Here is a 13,143-nt window from a genome sequence, read left to right on the forward strand (position 1 = left end):
CTCTTCCCTGTGAGGGTGCTGAGGCCCTGGCACAGGGTGCCCAGAGAAGCTGTGGCTGCCCCATCCCTGGCAGTGTTCAAGGCAGTTGTTGGGACGTGGGGGGCAGGGGAAATGAAGTTCCTTGACGCTGCTTCAGTAAGAAGCTGAAGCGGATCTTCACTTGGGCGAGGCGGCAGGGAAAAGGGCTCAAGCGAGGAACAGGCTCCGTCCGGTGGCAGCGGGCGCTCGAGGCTCAGGGGGGCACAGGCGGTGAGAGCGGGGCCGCAGCCGGCGGCGGCAGCAGCAGCACCAGACGCGGCGGCACCGGCAGCTCGGGGCCGTTCGGAGCCCTCCCTCCGCCGCTCCCCCCAGCCCTCGGGGCCTCCTCCCGGCGGCGCCGCTCGGCTCTCCCGCTCCGGCTGCGGCGGCGCTGGTGATTGACGGGATGGAACTTGACAGCTCTCAGAGAGCTCTAAAGCAGGGGTGTTTATTGCGGCGACGGGTGCGAGGGGGGTCGCTCCTCCTGACTCGCACCCCGAGAGCTCAACAGCCTGGATACTTACTTTACACAAACATACATGTTCACTAGGTTCCCGAAGGTTCGGCGGGGATATTAAAGTTAGTTTAGGTACTCGTTATCCTAAGTCTCCTCCCTTTTGGCGCTTGCCCTCCCATGGTCGTGGGTAGGGGTCTTCAAGATGCAGTAAGCGCTCTTCCTCACGGTGCACTTTTCACCCTTAGCAAAGTTTCCCCAGCTGGCAACCTCAAGTCTTATAGAAACTAGCTGAAAAAATTCCTGTCAGACACTCACCTTCTGGAGGGAAAGGGGTCTCTGATTTTAAACAGTGTGTTTCGGCTACCGGTTCTATTCTGGGTTACAGTTTACCTGGCAAGAACAAGAACACACCTGCTCCCTATTCGAAGTTAAGACAATGCATAGCTTGAAGAAAACTCTGAGCTCTTTCCTTAGCCCGTTCCTCTTCCTCGCATCCCTGGGCGAGCAGCACCGCCCCCAGGCCCCGCTCTGCCCGGGGTCGGCCGCGGCCGCCGCCACAGACGGGGACCCGGCGCTGCGCGGAGCAGCGGGGTCGCGGCCGCTCCCTCCCTTCCCCGCCCCGCAGCCGCGATCCGGGGAGCCGGGAGTGGGAGCGCGGTCGGGCAAGGTGCCCGTGGTGCTCCTGGCCCGCACTGACCCGTCGGCCTCTCTGCGCTCCGGGACCGGCGGGGAGCGGACGCCGCGGAGCCTCGGCCGGGAAAGGCCGGGAATGAGCCGGCTCCGCTCAGCCCCAAGTGGAGCGTGGTGGCCGGCGTGGGCTCCGCGCGCAGCGGTAGAGCGGTAGCGGCTGCGTCTGGCGTGGGGGAAGGAGAAGAAGGAGCCGCTGGAGCGGCTGTACCGAATGGGGCCGGTGCTGGGGAGCGGCGGCTTCGGGTCCGTGTGCTCGGGGGTCCGCCTGTCCGACAGCGCCCCGGTACGTGGCGGGGCGGCGGCGGGGCAGGGGCCAGCTCAGCCCAGCGCTGCCCTTGGTTTGCAGGTGGCGATCAAGCGCGTGGCTTGGGAGCGCATCTCCTCGGAGGGATCTGGAGGGGCCGGGAGGGGGGAACCGGGACAGCGGGAGGGGAGCGGCTGTGGAGTCAGCGGGGGATGTGGAGCAGGGAGGCACCGGTAGTGGTGGGGCCGGGCAGAGGAGTACCAGAGCATCTCCGGGGTAAGGGGATCACCTGGTGCTGTGGGACCGGGCAGGGGGGCACCATGCTGCTCTCCTCCAAAACGGACCATGGAGCAGGGGGTTTGGGTGCGGCTCTGAGCACACCCAGGCCTGGGCGCTGTGAACGGTGGCACAAGGCGGGCAGGAGCCTCCTGCAACTGAGGGACGGTTCCCGGATTCTCCGCAGAACGCCAGCACCTCATCAGGTGGCACTTGTCCATGCGCGCTTGCGACAGAGCATCCCTGGAGGATGTGTTCAACCACCCTTGGCTGCAAACATCCCCTGGCCCAGGAGGCAGCCACCCTCCATCTGCACAGCCTGAGCCAGCAGCCGGGCAAGGAAGCGAGAGGTGCTTTAGGGGTGTGTGTGGTGTTTGGGGGGTTTGGGAGGTTGGATATTGGGGGGGGGGGGGATTTGGGCTTCTGGGACGTTAGGATGGAATTTTGGGTGGCTTGGGTTTTTCTTTTGAGTCCTTGAGGTTTTGGGGGTTGGAGGTTCTTAAGGACTGCGGATTTTGTGGAGAGTTGGTTTTGGGTATTTTGGGGTTTTCGGAGTTTTGTGAGGTTGGATGTTCATTGGGGGATTGGGTGTTTTTAGGGACTTTTGGGGTTTTGAGGGAGCTGCGGGGGTTGGTTTCTGGAGTCTTTGGAAGGCAATAGGTGTCAGAGGGACACCTCATGAAGTTCATTCTCCTCCCTGTAGCTGGGGCACTGCTGGCATTGGGCTTTAGTCTAACACTGGTAACACAGCGATGTTTTTAGTTGTTGCTCAGTAGCACTTACCCTGAGCAGGGCTGGATCAGCTCCTCGTGCTCTGCAGTGAGGAGGGGCACAAGAAGCTGGAGGAGCAGAAGCAGGATCTGATGGCAAAGCAACACACGATGCAGCTACTCCAGCGCCAGCCATAAGCACTGTGGCTGCTCCAGCCATGGCAACAGGCACTGTGGCTACTCCAACACCAGGGACTGTCACTGCAGCTCCTAGAACTCCAGTGACATGCACTGCTGGTATTCCAACCACAGCAAAAAGCACTGCGCCTACTGTAACCCCTGCAGCAGGCACTGCGGGTACTCCAGACAGAGCAACAAGCACTGCAGCTACTCCAAACACAGCAATGAGCACCAGCTGCTCCAAACAGAGCAACAAGCACTGCAGCTACTCCAAACACAGCAATGAGTACTATCTACTCCACCACCAGTTTTCAGCTCTGCAGCTACTCCAGCTCTGGCAAGGAGCACTGCCACTACTCCGAGGCCTGCAATGTATACAGGGGCTACATCAACCCCAGCCACAAGCTCTGCAGCCTCTCCAGTGCCGGCCACAAGCCCTGCAATGCCAATGAAACACACTGCTGCTACTCCAGCCCCATTGACAAGCAATGAGGCTTCTCCAAACCAAGCCATAAGAACCATGTCCACTCCAACCAGCGCAACAGGCACATCAGTTACTCCAACACCAAGGACAGGAGCAGTGGCGACATGCACTGCAGGTATTTCAACACCAGGTACAAGCACTGAGGCTGCTCTAGCCCCAGGGACAGGGACTGTGGCTACTACATGCCAACAACAGGCATAAACACCGCAGTTATTCCAACCACTGCAAAAAGCAGAGCAGCCACTTCAGTGACAGCCACAGCAATGTGGCTACTCCAATGTCTGAGACAGAAACTGCAGCTGCTCCAACCTCAGTGACAAGGAGTGAGGCTTCACCAAGCCCAAGACAATGAGTTTGCCTTCCAGTGCCTAAGGGGATGCTTACAAGAAAGGTGGAGAGGGATTCTTTTAAAGGGTGTGTAGTGACAGGACACGGGAGAAGGGCTTTAACCTGATAGAGAGGGGAGATGAACTGAGCTCTTAGGCAGAAGCTCTTCCCTGTGAGGGTGCTGAGGCGCTGGCACAGGGTGCCCAGAGAAGCTGTGGCTGCCCCATCCCTGGCAGTGTTCAAGGCCAGGTTGGACACAGGGGCTTGGAGCAAGCTGCTCCAGTGGAAGGGGTCCCTGCCTGTGGCAGGGGTTGGAGCTGGAGGAGCTTTAAGGTCCCTTCCAGCCCAAACCAGTCTGGGGTTCCAGGATTCTCTGCTGTGCCAATGTCGGTCACTCTCCACTTCTCATAAGTGGCCGTGAGGCCCTGTTCCATTGCCCAGGCTGAGCTGTGACCCCTCGCACGCTCCATCTCCAGACCAAAGGCACTGAGGAAGAGCAGCCTGTGAGGGACCTCCCCGAGCCGGCTGGGCAGAGGCTGCTCCCCCCGCGGCGACTCCCAGAGCACCCCTGGTGCCCGGTGCCCATGGGCACGATGCTGCCGCCATCACAAAGCTGTGGGTTTGCCCGTTGTGACGGGGCCCCACTGTGAGCGTGGGCTATGGAAGGAGCCAGAGCCCTGCAGTGACCAGTGCAGAGGAGAGCCCTCCCTTAGGAGGCTGCATCTCCCGTGGCTGCCCTGAGCATCCAGGTCCGTGTTCTTTGACTTTGCGATCCTGCTTTAGTGTTGGCATGAAACACATCGTGGGTGCGTGCTGTGAAGGGAGGAGAAGCTGTCAGGAGCAGTGCTGGTGCCATCCCAGCTGTAGGAGCAGGGATGGGTGAGGAGGAGGCACTGGGCTTGTTCCTGTGCTTGGAGCTCAGCTCTGCCTGCAGCGGTGCTGGGGGTGAAGCAGGAGCCTTCCGTGTGCAGGAGCTGCTGGTGTCAGAGGTGCTGCGGAGGTGTCAGGGCAGGAGCCGCTGCTGGAGCTGTCACTGGGAGCTCAGCACAAGGGGACCTGCCTGGCTCCGGCACGGCCCGCGCAAGCCCCCCGGGCATTGCCCAAGGCAGGAGGGTGCTGGTGGGCTCTGGGAAAGGCCAGGCCAGCGCCGGGCATTGTGCCAGGCTCCAGTGCCCTGCTGGGCTCTGGCAATGCATCCCCGAAGGGGACAAAGGCCCTGGCAGGCGCAGGCACAGCCCGGAACCGGGCATTGCTCAAGGTGGGGAGGAGCTGGTGGGCTCTGGGCACACCTGAGCAATCCTGACTGCGGCAGTGCCCGCAGGAGCCCCTGTGCTCCCCCAGCAACAGCGCCAGGACAGGAGCTGCTGCTGGGTCCTACCTTCCATTGGTACGCACTGGAACTGCCCCAGAATTGGGCAAGAGCAAAAGTGGGGAGGCAAGTGTGGGGTACCCCGGAATGAGGGAAATTGGGGGCACCTGAAAATGGGTGCAAGACAGAAGTGAGCGGCACACCATAACTGAGGAACACCCCAAAAATGGGAACCCCAAAATTGAGGGGCATCCCATTAATGTGGGTTTACCCTATGAATGTGGTCACCCAAAAAGTGGGGTCACCCTCAGAGAGGTCATGGGATGCCTCCAGAATTTGGTGGAGGGGAAGAGGATGAACCCTCTTTAATGGGTGCTGGGGCAGCCCTGGTCCCCACCAAGCACCGAGCCCTAGGGGTGCCCCTCCCAACACCGAAAGACCCCTGAAAAGGGGGTCTCTACACAAAGTACTGCTGCTGTGGAGACAGGAGTGCAGGGGTACCCAGCCTGAGTGCCCCAAGCCTGCAGCCAGGGCAGTGAGTCCAGGTCTGCCCAGAGCGGCTGCCCCAGGGCTGTTACCATGGCTTGGGGGAGTCACAGCTATTTTCGGGGACTGCTGAACCCCACTTCTACCCCCCTGTCAGAGCTTTGGGGGGCGCGGGGGTCACCCCAGCCTCCAGGAACATTCCCCCCCCCCCCAGTTTCTTTCCCCCAGGCAGAGGGATGAGCTCATCACCAGCATCATCACAGGTAAGATTTAGGGGGGACCCCCAAGCTGCAGCCCCAAAACCTGTCAGGGTTCCCCCATATCTCAATTTCCCCCCTCCGCAATGATCTGGGGGGGGGGGGGTCTGTGGTGGCTGTAGCCCCTGTTTGAGGGCTCCACTGGTCCCCCAAATTACTCTGCCCCCTGCAGAGCTTGGGGACATTCCCATGAAGCTCCAGGTCCCCCCAAACCTCCAGTTCCCTTCTGAACCCCAAATCCCCCCCCATTTACTGCCATGGGCCAACAGGGGCACTGAAGACTCAGGGTACCCTGGGACAAATGTAACCCCTAGTTTTGGGACACTGGGTGTTCCCCAAATCCCTGCAGCACCCTGGGGAGCTTTGGGCATCCCCCGAATGCCCCAATCCCCTCTGAACCCCCAAACTCTTCCCCTCAACACATCTCTACTCTGGGGGAACACTGCTCGCCCAAAAGCAAGTCAGGGTGCCCTGGGACCCAGGTACCCCCTGTTTTCGGCACATGGGAGCTCCCCCAATATCATGTGCCTCCTACAGCGAGTTTTGGGGAAAACCTCCCCGAACCCCCAAATGTTCATTGAACCCCCAGATTCCTCCTATTTACGGCAGCGGGGCTCCCTAGGGCATCCAATGAGATTCGGCTGCCCTGGGGTTGATGGACCCCCCATTTTCGGGAGACGGGGAGTCCCCCAAATAACTGAGCCACCCGAGGAGTTTTGGGGACCGGCCTGAATCCCCCAAATCCTCCCAGGATGCCCCCAAATCCCCCCAAACCCAAACTCTGCAGCTCCAAAGCCACCCTCGCTCAGCACAGTGACACAAACCTGCTGAAAAGGGGGTGTCCCAAAAAGTGGGCTCACCCCAGCACCTGCCCTGGGGGTCATCCAAGGTGCTCTCTCCCCAAAGCCACCAGCCCCAAAACGCTCCTTGTTGGTCCCAAAGCACACCCCATGGAGCACCCCAAGTATCAGGGAGCCAGGTGGTAACCGTGCCTAATTTGGGGGGTCCCCCCAAAAAAGAGCATCAGCAAGGAGGTCGGGTGGGCAATGAGCAGGAGCACCTGCAGCAGGGACTGGGAACACTGGAAGGGACTGGCGGGGACTGGAAGCACCTGCAGCAGGTAGTGGGAGCACTGGGACAAAGTCTGCCGATGGAATTATAGGTGGTGAAGCAAGGGCTGGTTGCCATTTGGTGGCACTGTTGCACAGCTCACCGTGTGTAGGTGATGCCTAGCACCAGCCTTCAGCCCTAGATCCTTGGCTGTAAGAGCAGGGGCTGGACGTTCACCCTCTGTGACCTGAGCTTTGGATGCCCAAGAGTGGGCACCAGAGTGAAGAGGCAGTGAGCAGGTGCAGATTTAGGTGGCAGAGTGAGGGTGGATTGCCACGCTGGTGTCACCTTTGGGAAGCTCACTGTGTGGGGGTGATGCACAGCACAAGCTTTCTGTGCTGGCTCTTCTGCCTTGGGACAAGGGCTGGACGATCAAACTCTGTGAGCTGCACCCAAGGGTGGGCACCAAAGAGACAGGGTGCAGATGGAGTTTTAGGTGTCAAAGAGGGGATGGATTGCAATGTTGGCCGCACCACTGAAAAGCTCACTGTGTGGGGGTGATGCCCAGCACTGGCCTTCTGTCCTGGCTCCTCGGCGGTGGGAGCAGGACATGCTCTTCGAGCTGTGCTCCAGGACACCCAAAGAGACAGCACACAGATGGGGTTTTAGGAGGCAAAGCGAGGGTGGATTGCCATGGAGGTGGCACTGTTGCAGCGCTCACCCTGTGTAGGTGAGGCCCAGCACCAGCTTGCTATCCCGGCTCTTCCACTGTGGAGCAGGGGCTGGGCACTCTGTTAGCCATCACAGTACCCCAGTATGTCAGAGATTGGAAGGGACCTCAAAAGCTCATCCAGTCCAATCCCCCTGCAGAGCAGGAACACCTGGATAAGGTTACACAGGAACGTGTCCAGGCGGGTTTGGAATGTCTCCAGAGAAGGAGACTCCACAGCCTCCCTGGGCAGCCTGTTCCAGTGTTCCGTCACCCTCACTGAGAAGAAGTTTCTTCTCAAGTTTAAGTGGAACCTCTTGTGTTCCAGTTCGCACCCATTGCCCCTTGTCCTATCATTGTTTGCCACTGAGAAGAGCCTGGCTCCATCCTCAGGACACTCCCCCTTTATATATTGTTATACACTAATAAGGTCACCCCTCAATCTCCTCTTCTCCGAACTATAGAGACCCAGCTCCCTCAGTCTTTCCTCATAAGGGAGATGCTCCACTCCCTTCATCATCTCAGTTGCCCTGCACTGGACTCTCTCCAGCAGGTCCCTGTCCTCCTTAAACTGAGGGGCCCAGAACTGGACACAATATTCCAGATGCGGTCTAACCAGGGCTGAGTAGAGGGGAAGGAGAACCTCTCTCGACCTACTAACCACCCCCCTTCTAATACACCCCAGGATGCCATTGGCCTTCTTGGCCACAAGGGCACAGTGTCAGCTCATGGTCACCCTGTCGTCCACCAGGTCACCTCTAACAGGTCATTCCCCAACCTATACTGGAACCTGGGGTTGTTCCTGCCCAGATGCAGGACTCTACACTTTCCCTTGTTCTATTTCATCAAGTTACTCCCTGCCCAACTCTCCAGCCTGTCCAGGTCTCACTGGATGGCAGCAGCCATGCTCCAGGCCAGCCAAGTGCGGGCACCAGAGGGACAGTGTGATGGAGTTTCAGGTGGTAAAGCGAGGGTGGATTGCCAGATCGGCACAGCTCTCCCATAGGGTCCTCAGGAGTGTGGAACCTTCCCTTGGGGTTTGGCACTCTGCACTCAGAGTCCTTTGCACACATTCTTCTGCTGTTGTTCTAACTTTGCACTAAAGCAAAGAGAGCAAAGCCCTTTCATCTGTCCTGTCCTGAGACCCTTCACCTTTCAGTGACAAAAAATAGAATCCTAAATCTAAAAAAAGAATTTGTCAGATACGAATGTAGGGAAGGAAAAAACCAAACCAAACAACACAAACCACGAACCAACAAACCACCCCAACCAAACACCACCACCAAAATAGCCCAAACTCAGACAAAATCCCGATAAAGGCATGCCGAGCCTCTCCCCATGCCCATGGTGTTCCGAGGCAGGAGTGCAGACACTGAGGTTTTATTTACATGGGACATCCCCAGTGAATGCTGGAGCTTTCACAGAGCAGCTTCGTGACCCCCCTGCAGCAGCACAGAGCTGAGCCCTTGGGAACCAGGGTGCTTCTCCCAGCACACACAGCCACCAGCACCGGAAACAGGAAAATGGATTTGAACTTGGGGGGGTGGCGGAAGATTGACTGATTCTGCTCTGAGAAGTCTGTTCTACTCACTGCCTGCTCCTCCTTCAGCAGTGCTCCCTAACAAGAGGCATCAGGTGCCCAATGGCAGCTCCATCACCCAGCTCCTCCTGCCCTTCGCAGACACGCGGGAGCTGCAGCTCTGGCACTTCTGGCTCTTCCTGGGCATCTCCCTGCCTGTGCTCGTAGGAACGGCCTCATCATCACCAGCACAGCCTGCGACCAGCACCTCCACACCCCCACGTACTTCTTCCTCCTCAGCTGCTCCCTGCTGGACCTGGGCTGCGTCTCCACAACTGTCCCCACATCCATCACCAATTCCCTCTGGGACAGCAGGGCCATCTCCTACACAGGCTGTGCTGCACAGCTTTGTTTCTTTCTCTTTTTCATCTTAGCTGAGTTTTCTCTCCTCACTGTCACATCCTACAACCACTACGTGGCCATCTGCAAGCCCCTGCACTACGGGACCCTCCCGGGCAGCAGAGCTTGTGTCCACACGGCAGCAGCTGCCTGGGGCCCTGGGTTTCTCACTGCCCTGCTGCACACAGCCCATACGTTTTCACTGCCCCTCTAGCAAGGCAATGCTGTGGAGCAGTTCTTCTGTGACATCCCCCAGATCCTCAAGCTCTCCTGCTCACTCCTACCTCAGGGAAGTTGGGCTTCTTGTGGTCGGTGCCTGTTCATCACGTGGGTGTTTTGTGTTCATTGTGGGGTCCTGTGTGCAGATCTTCAGGGCCGTGCTGAGGATCCCCTCTGAGCAGGGACACCACAAAGCCTTTTCCACGTGCTTCCCACTCCTGGCTGTGCCCTCCCTGCTTGTCAGCACTGCAGTATTTGCCTACCTGAAGCCACACTCCGTCTCCTCCCCATCCCCAGATCTGGCTATGGTGGGGCTGTACTCAGTGTTGCCTCCAGCAGTGAACCCTCTCCTCTACAGCCTGAGGAACCAGGAGCTCAGGGATGCTCTGAGGAAGCTGGTGACTGGATGTGCTTCAGCAGCCACACACTGCCTGCTGTCCTCTGCAAAGGGCTCCCAGTGTAAGTCATGACAGGCCACATATGGCTTTGCTGCTTTTCCACTTGTGATGGTGCTGTCTTCAAAGACATGTCACTTTTCATCCCCTGCTACTCCAGTATCTGCCTGTCTTGTGACCCACAAATTTTGTGTCAACTGGGGGGGGGCTCATTGTATTTAAGGGAAATAAATAATCCTGCAGCAACTTCTTCTCTGTGATATGTCCTCAGCGGGGTCGTGCAAGGCAAGGCGTGACAAGGCCATGCACGGTTGGGTGGGGCAAGGCAGGGCACGACAAAACCAGTCACCCTTGGGCCCACAGACTGGGCAACCAGTGCCTGGTGAGCCTCCTTCAGCCAGGAGGCTGGGCATGAGCAGACAATCCCTAGAGGTCCCTTCAAAGCTCGCAGCCCCAGGCACCACAGCATGGCCAGAGGAGAGATCCCCAACCTGTTAGCAGCTACGGCTTTGAATGAGGAGGGAATTTGACCCCAGTCAATAACAAAAGAATGTGTGACTGGAGGCACTGAAGCTGCACCTCACAGATTCATGGCTTGACTTCGGGAAAGAGGATTTGGGAAGGGCTTTACCCACGCTTACTACAAGGGCGCTGATGACTAAGAAGGCCAATGTGGGATATAGGTGGGACACGATTCTTTCTGCGTTGTCTTTTCTCCTCGAGGCTAGTTCTTCGTGAGCTCTCAAAGGAGTCAACAGCATTATGTATGGTGTGCCTCCAAGTCTCCCCATTGGAGGCCAAGGTGGACCACTGATGGTAGTCAATATGGCCAAGGCTAAGGTATTGTTTCAGGGAGTCCTTATATCTCTTCTTTGGGGCACCTCTCTTGCGGCTACCGGTGGCAAGTTCACCGTAAAACACGATCTTGGGGAGGCAGTGATCCTTCATTCTAGAGACGTGCCCTGCATATGGCCTCGATGCTGGTGACCCCTGCCTGTTCGAGGACAGTGACATTAGACACATAGTCAGTCCAATGGATGTTGAGAACCTGAGAGATAAAAACAGCATAAAAGTAAATGGGGGGGGGGAGATAGGGAAGACTCCATCCTAAATTCTGGGATCAGTCAACCGGCTGACCCTGTCTTCTCCCCCATAGGGATGCCTATTGGGTAAGGACTTGACCTTATGTGAGCTCCATAACTAACTCATGGCAGCTGTTACTAGTGATGATACTTGGGTTGTTTATAGCTTCAAGCTTGTTTCTGCAGCCAATGAGCAGCAATCACAAACCCTAATTTGTCAGGATTTGGTTTTGATAGTGTTATTCCATAAACCATCAGCATCGGTCCTTTGTGGGCACCAGCAGCCACCGGCAGCAGGTATAAAGTGGGCAGAGCTGCTGTGGGTTCCCCCTCATGCTGTTGGCACTTTTCCATGACCAACTCAACTGAATCTTCCTCCAACCCAGAAAGACTGTTGAGAGAAGGGTCCCTACAACAAGACACTGACAGACTGGTCGGGCACGCGGGTCTTGGCTTTCCTGGGGTGCTGATGGACAGATCAAACACTAGGGGCCAAAAAACATCTCCTCCTTTCACATGACCCCCTCTTTGCCTCCTCTTCTTCTTCCTGTCTTTTTCCCCGTGTGATCCCCAGCCTGGAGCTCGAGCTCCGTAATGCGGGAGATGTAGAAAGGAGGGGTGATGCCACTGAGATATGGAAGGAGGAGAAAACACCGAGGGGGTCAAGAACGTGCCCTCATCTCCCTCGCCCCTGTGCTCCAAGGCTGACCCAGTGCAACGCCCGCAGGCTCTCCCCTGCTGCGCCTCACGGCAGCGCGGAGCCGCTTCCCCTCGCTGCCTCCGTTCAACACGGGACAACTTCCCCCATGCCCTGCCTGTGCTCCACCGCTGCAGCCTTCACAGAGCGCATCCGAAAAGGGAACCCGGCCCCTTGGGCTCCTGGAAAAGGGTGCCAGGACAGAAAGCTGTTGTTGGACATCGGCTTCCCCTGGCAAGCACTTTTAACAGTCCTAATACTGGGGCTTTGTGCTTTCAGACATTGACGTCTTTCAAACTCTGGCGCCTCCCAGAGCCCAGCTCCCAAAGTGAAACGTCCAAGCCCCTGCTCCCACAGCAAAGGGGCCGGGGCAAAGCTGGTGCTGGGCATCACCTTCCCCGTGGGAGCGCCGTGAACTTTGCCAGAGCCTCTTGGCCGGTCACAGCAGACAAGGAGGAGGTTGAGCTCCTCAACAGCTTTTTTATCTCGGGCTTTACCCAGCTGTTCCCACACCTCTCACAGCGCTGGGGTAGCAAAGTCCCCTATAAGAGAACGTGGGGTTCAAGAACACGTGAGGAACCTGAACATGCCTAAGTCTATGGGACCTTACAAAACACATGCCAGGGTGCTCAGGGAATTGGTTGATGCAGTTGTAAAGCGCCTGTGTGTGCTGTTTGAAAAGTCCTGGCATGAGGTGAAGTCCATTGTGGCTTGAAAAAGGAAACCTTGCCCCCCTTTTCAGGAAGGGTTGGAATGAGTGGGGTGGGACAGGGTGAGCTGAGCTGTCAGCCTCACCTCTGTGACCGGGAAGGTCATGGAGCAGATCCCAGAAGTTATGCTAAGGCACATGGAGGACAGGAGGTGATCCAAGAAGCCAGCATCACCAAGGGCAGCTCTTGCCGGACCAAATTAGTGGCCTTCTATGACAGACTGAGTACATCAGAGGACAAGGGAAGAGCTATGGACATCATCCATCTGGAATTCTGTAAGGGCTCTGAGACAAACCGGCCTCCTCTCTAAACTGGAGAGATACAGATTTGAGGGATGGACTGTTTGGTGGGTAAGGGGTTTGCTGGACAGCCATGGACTCCACAGGGTAGTAGTCAACGGCCCGATGTCTGGATGGAAATCGGTGTTGAGCAGTATCCCTCAGGGGTTCTGTACTGGGACCTGCACTGCTTAATATCTTCATCAGCCACACAGTGGGATCGCTCGCCCTCTCAGGACATGAGGAGAGGGCACCAAGCTGGGTGGTGTGGCTGACACTCCTGAGGGCCGGGATGCCATCCAGAAGGACCTGGACAAGCTCGCTTGGGAACCTCATGAGATTCAACAAGGCCAAGTGCAAGGAGCTACATTTGGGTCAGGGCACACCCCCCCCACACCCCCCCAGTGGTGCCAGGACTTAGGAGTAGCGGTGGGGAATGTGATGCTCCAGTTGACTGGATGGCCGCATGCAGAGTGACAGTCAGCAGCTCAGTGCCCACCTGGAGACCAGTGACAAGTGGGGTCCCTCAGGGGTTGGGGTTGGGATCAATCCTGTTCAACTTCCTTGTCAGTGACATGGACAACTGGGTTGAGCACCCTCAGCAAGTTTGTGCTGACGCTGAGCTGTGTGGTGCCATGACACCCTGG

The 13,143-nt window shown here is 57.6% G+C and overlaps 1 pseudogene; it reads left to right on the forward strand.

Annotated features, from left to right (window-relative positions):
• The first annotated feature begins 1,376 nt into the window (after positions 1-1,376).
• On the forward strand, positions 1,377-9,824 carry LOC133211421 (olfactory receptor 14C36-like; annotated as a pseudogene).
• Positions 9,825-13,143: the final 3,319 nt, after the last annotated feature.

Source organism: Neopsephotus bourkii, unplaced genomic scaffold (genome assembly GCF_033783945.1).
Source record: "Neopsephotus bourkii isolate Nb327-2 ecotype Australia unplaced genomic scaffold, CSIRO-AGI_Nbou_v1 NB_610, whole genome shotgun sequence".
NCBI classification, from domain to species: Eukaryota; Metazoa; Chordata; class Aves; order Psittaciformes; family Psittacidae; genus Neopsephotus; species Neopsephotus bourkii.